Raw genomic sequence first — 6,153 nt, 5'->3', positions numbered from 1 at the left:
CAGAGGGAATTACATAAGATTTGGAAGGGGACACAGAAGGAATGCAAAAGTACGATGAAGTTTAAAATTTAGCGTAAATCCCATTATGAGTACTTGCAAGATAAATTAAATGCCCTGACTGCTTTGTAGTGACCTGAGACACCACTCAGGTAGTATTGCTGGAGGACTGTCACTTCTAGACTGCACACACACACACACACATGCACATGCACATGCACATGCGCACACACTTAGAGAGAGACATTACCACCCTGTCTGTGCCCTCTAGGGCCTGGTGTGTGTGTGTGTGTGTGTGTGTGTGTGCTCCTCTCAGACGCTGGTATATTAATAGAACTTTGCTCCACTGATGATGAAGTTGCCACCTGTACCCTGTCACAGCCACACACCACATACACACAGAGGAAAGATGACACAGGGATATGGAGAATAAGGAAGATACACTGTCAAGAGTTTCAGTAAACGCAGAGGGAAGCAGACACAAAGAGCAGTTAACAACACAGAGAAACAGGAGTAAAAAAAAGACATGGATGCTGCTCTCGTCTTCCTTCAGTGTTCCTGGCTCGGGACCAAACAGCGAGTCTGACTGCCTCCCCTGGGGAGAGTAACTCCAGGCCTGAATTCCTGTGTGTTATTTCATGTTTTCCTCTCCGCCGCTACAATTTCTCCCTGAAACACAGTCTGCGCACCAGCCCTCATTAAATCAACTCTGCCAGTGTCTGCAGCGTTATAAAACACACTGTGTGAGTAGCTATGTGCAGCATACAAGTGCATGCCGACAGCCTTGCATGCAAACACATGAACACAAACAAGCATGCACAAGCACAGTACACAAAGATTAACGCTCCCTCTGCTTTCTCCATCTTTGTTTTCCTGTCTTATTTACATTCCCGTAGAGCAACAAGTGGAGGAGTACAGGAGGTTCTGATGGAGAGAAGTGAAGGTCTTACATAGACAGAAGTCATTTCCGTTGTGTTGGGGAGGTCTGTGAAAGGGTCAAGCCTTCCCCAGTCCCGGCTGTGTGAATCACATAAACACTCAGACTGAAACACTCCCACTTCGTACTCGTCTACAGCCCTCCTCTGGTGCTCACGCTGCAGGAGCCACACTTAGTCTGTCTGTACTGTGCTATTAGTGTTCTTGTATGGAAATGCTGTTGAGTGTCTTGAGTGTCCATCGACAGTTAAGTACCAGTTTTTGGACCCTTTATGGGTGGAGTGGATGGAGGAGACTCATGTTTCCACAGCACAGCCCCACCCAACTATGAGACTTCTTTGTGATTCTCAGACTATTTAAACAACATTCAATTTCTATCTCACTATATAATGACGAAAACTCTGTCTGTGTGTGTTCCACGTTTTTCTCCTCACTGACTTGGTCAATCCATGTGAAATTTGGCACAGTGGTAGAGGGTCATGGGAGGATGCGAATGGAGCAATATTACATCAATTGGCCAAAGGGGGGCGCTATAACAACTGATTGAAATTGCAAACTTTGAATGGGAATATCTCATGCCCCGTATGTGGTAGAGACATGAAACTTTGCACAGAGATGCCTCTCCTCATGAGGAACAAATTTGCCTCAAGAACCCATAACTTCCGGTTATATAGATTTTCTGCCATTTTGAATTTTTTGAAAAACACTTCAAATCAATCTTTTCCTAGGAAGTTTGACCGATCTGCATGAAATTGGGTGAACATAATCTAGGGACGAATATCTAAAGTTCCCTCTTGGCAAAAATTAGAAAACTTACTAAAACTGAGCTTCAGTAAGGCAATGAATATTGCGGAGGGCGTGGCTCATCACATAAAGGTGTATAACATCTCAAGGGTTTCACCCATCACCACGCAACTTTGTAGGCATATGACCACACATAATCTGAGGGGACCCCTCCATTATTGACCCCATCAAACAAAATGGGGGCGCTAGAGAGCTAATTTCTCATCTAGGCCTAAGTGCCATATGGATTTTTACTAAACTTGGTAGATATGTAGAACAGGACGCCTCAAGGTGACTGGAGAAATTTAACTGTTGTTGTTTTCTAATTTTTGGTATGACTAAGTCATGGTATGGTATGTACATAATCACAGAAACTGTCAGTGTGTCATTCTGTCAGTCAGTCATGCACATAGGCATTGAGGATTGGCATAGGTAGAAGGTGACAAAGCTACCAATGGGTATGGACTAGTTTGTTATGACCTCATATTTCAAACTCCATTACATCAGTTTATAATGCAGGTTTTCTTCCAAATATTTGAGGACTAAAGCTTATTTTCTTTCGTCTATCATTTTATTTTCAATCCAGAGTCAGAGAGGACATTACACAGCTGTTTTCACAGGCTGAGTCGCACTCCCTATAACAACTAAACTGACCTTTATCCGTAAAATAGGTGGATCGACCAATTGAACTTTTCAGTTATAGTTCTTAAATACAAAAAGTTGAACCCATTGATTGAAACACATTCATCTGATGCAAGAAAAAACCCTCAAGAACTCCTTTTGTAAATTATTTATCAGATTGTTAGGGTTTAGTCCACTGAAATACTGATTAAATTCACACAATGAAACCTTCTCCCTGTTTGATTCACGTGGCGTCAGTGGCCAACTCATCATTCTGGTGTATTGATTTCTTCCCATGAGAAAATCCCACTTTAGTGTGTCACTGCAGAGCAGCAGATCAAACACGAGTGTGGACGATCGGGGTTGTCGTGTTTGTTTTCTCGCACTCCTGTCAAAATCTGTTCCTCTTTCTCAGCCTTGTAAGTGCACTAACACAAACACACACATCCAGGTACACAAACACACTGAACACAAAGCAGCTCTTTAATGGGGAGGATCCCACAACACAGCTGGCCTTGTTTAGGGAGTTGAGGCCACTGATAGTGGCCACATACAGTAGATGAAGAATGGAGGTTCAATGATCAGATATTAAGATATTCCCTTAAAGGTACATTCCCTAGTTTGTCACAGCACCTCCTGTTCCCACAGATCTCTTAACAATTACCTTCTCATATGCATCTACAGTGCGATGTCTGTTAACCCTTTGCATAATTCCATCTTTAGCGACCTATAATCAGACCTTAACAATATCATGCCTTTTTCATCATTTAGTATGGCACTGACAAATGCTAAAAGTAAAGCAATCTAATGCAACAATCCTGCAATAAACCCTGACTTCAAGAGGGTTATAATGTTCAGAGTGTATTCAAAAAGGTGTTGATTTATTTATGCTAAGATTTTGCAGGTGTACCGAACAAACTGGCAACTGATTGTATATTTATTTATTTTTTTTTTACTGTAATGGTATCCATGGAATGGATATACAGCTCCAACACTTTACTTACGTTAATTTACTTACTTTACTTCACTTTACTTTACTTTACTTACTTGACTTTACTTACTTTACTTACTTTACTTTCTTAACTTTACTTACTTGACTTTACTTACTTTAATTTACTTACTTTACTTCACTTAACTTACTTTACTTAACTTACTTTACTTCACTTTACGTTACTTACTTTACTGACTTTACTTAAAGGTAGGGTCTGGAGGATTTTCCAGTTGCTGTTTGTAAACACACATTCAAATTCGGCCCCTCCTATCAGGCTCAACTCTCCCGGGTGTACGGAGCCCAGAGGTAAGGAAGAAGGCTTCACAGAAGAGGTTCAGGCAAGGCTTGTGCTGGTGCACGCTCGGACATGCTCAGACACGCTCGGGCACGGCACCTGTGCTCTCTCATTGGCTGGGGAAATCTCCGCCCAGAAGCGGTCCGAGCTCACAAAAACATCAAAATACAGTTAAAGGGCAGGAGCTCTGCAAACAGAGTCACCACCACACATGAGTAGAAGCCCATAGGTGATGATTAAGCAGGATTTCATTTGTATATGTCTATATTTTGTTTTGTTTGAAAATCCTCCAGATCCTACCTTTAACTTACTTTACTTTACTTACTTTACTTACTTTACTGCTTTATTTTACTTACATGACTTTACTTACTGTACTTACTTTACTTAACTTACTTTACTTAACTTACTTTACTTTCTTTACTTTACTTACTTGACTTTACTTTACTAACTTTACTTTACTTACTTTACTTCACTTTACGTTACTTTCTTTACTTACTTTACTTACTTCACTTTACTTACTTTACATAACTTACTTTACTTATTTTACTTACTTTACTTTCTTTACTTACTTTAGTTTACTTGACTTTACTTTCTTTACTTACTTGACTTTACTTGACTTACTTGACTTTACTTACTTTACTTTACTTTCTTTACTTACTTTACTTTCCTTACTTTACTTCACCTTACTTACTTTAATTTACTTACTTTACTTCAGAGTGTATTCAAAAAGGTGTTGATTTATTTATGCTAAGATTTTGCAGGTGTACCTAACAAAGTGGCAACTGATTGTACATTTATTTTTTTTTTTTTTACTGTAATGGTATCCATGTAATAGATGTACAGCTCCAACACTTTACTTACTTTAATTTACTTAACTTTACTTACTTGACTTCACTTTACTTACTTTAATTTACTTACTTTACTTACTTCACTTTACTTACTTTACTTCACTTAACTTACTTTACTTATTTTACTTACTTTACTTCACTTACTTTACTTTAGTTTACTTACTTTACTTACTTTACTTCACCTTACTTACTTTAATTTACTTACTTTACTTACTTCACTTTACTTACTTTACTTCACTAACTTTACTTTCTTTACTTCACTTTACTTTCTTCACTTTACTTACTTTACTTTACTTACTTTACTTCACTTTACTTACTTTAATTTACTTACTTTACTTCACTTTACTTAACTTACTTTACTTACTTTACTTTCTTTACTTCACTTTACTTACTTCACTTTACTTACTTTACTTAACTTACTTTACTTTACTTTACTTACTTTACTTCACTAACTTTACTTTCTTTACTTCACTTTACTTTCTTCACTTTACTTACTTTACTTAACTTACTTTACTTACTTTACTTTCTTTACTTCACTTTACTTACTTCACTTTACTTACTTTACTTAACTTACTTTACTTTACTTACTTTACTTCACTAACTTTACTTTCTTTACTTAACTTTACTTTACTTACTTTACTTTACTTACTTGACTTTACTTTACTTACTAAATGGACTATTGTGGACTGAAGCATGGACTGGAGCACTGACGCTGTAAACAGCTTTCAGTCAAAAGAGGTTGTCTGATAAAAAGGTGAAATGGTGAAAATACGCTCAATATAGTGTACTTTTTAACAGTTCTAGAATTTTACGGGAGGGATTTTTTAGGTTGTTAAAATATGTTTTGTTTCTGTCCCCGTCCACAGCAGTACATTGCTGAGCTACCAAAGTGGCACCCCTGCTGCTTCTCCAAACTGGGGTCGTGCCAGCTGTAGGTAAAACACTGACACTGCATCCCAGATCCAGTAAAGGGAACAATAACTGGTTTTGTTCTCAGTGCTTCTGGGTTCATGTCAAGTTTATTTTCTTGCAAAGCTCTAATCGCCAAAGTATTTCAAACCTTTTTTTTCCTACAAAATTAGACACAGCACCTTTGGCTAACTGAACCCATTCCTTTGTGTTTTATTGTGTGTGAGTCACGTAGATGGAAGCAGGATTTCATTTGGACAGTGCTCATGCATGTTATGACTTGTCTGACTGACCGTCTCGTTTTAGACTCTCAGATGTCTCATAGTGTTTGTGTGTGTGACGGCATCTGTGTATTGGCTGCTGTAGCTGCACATATAATATATATGTTTGTTAATATGTTATATTTCATGCTTGTGTCTTGTTTTCATCTGTTAGTGGATTGTGAATGTTGAGTTGTGTTTGTGTGTGAGTGACACCAGTGGGTCAGTCTTCACAGTGATGCTGTTAAACCCATTTCACCGGGCTGAGGGTTGGTGACAACGATCAGAGTTTCAGGTTGCAGTGTGTTCCTGAACACGCACAGTTGAATTTAGTGTCTCCGTCCACAGCTCATTTACAGCTGAGGTGACGGGCGGAAGTATTTGGTTAGCGTTGCACCTACAGCAACTTTCCCAAGACTGTGTATAAATATACAGGCTTAAAATGGAAATGCAAACTTGGCGACTGAACTGTAAATAAACTGTATAAATAAACAGAAATGTAATAGGTGAGTG

Source organism: Epinephelus fuscoguttatus, linkage group LG3 (genome assembly GCF_011397635.1).
Source record: "Epinephelus fuscoguttatus linkage group LG3, E.fuscoguttatus.final_Chr_v1".
NCBI lineage: Eukaryota > Metazoa > Chordata > Actinopteri > Perciformes > Serranidae > Epinephelus > Epinephelus fuscoguttatus.
Note: the sequence above shows the minus strand (reverse complement) of the source record.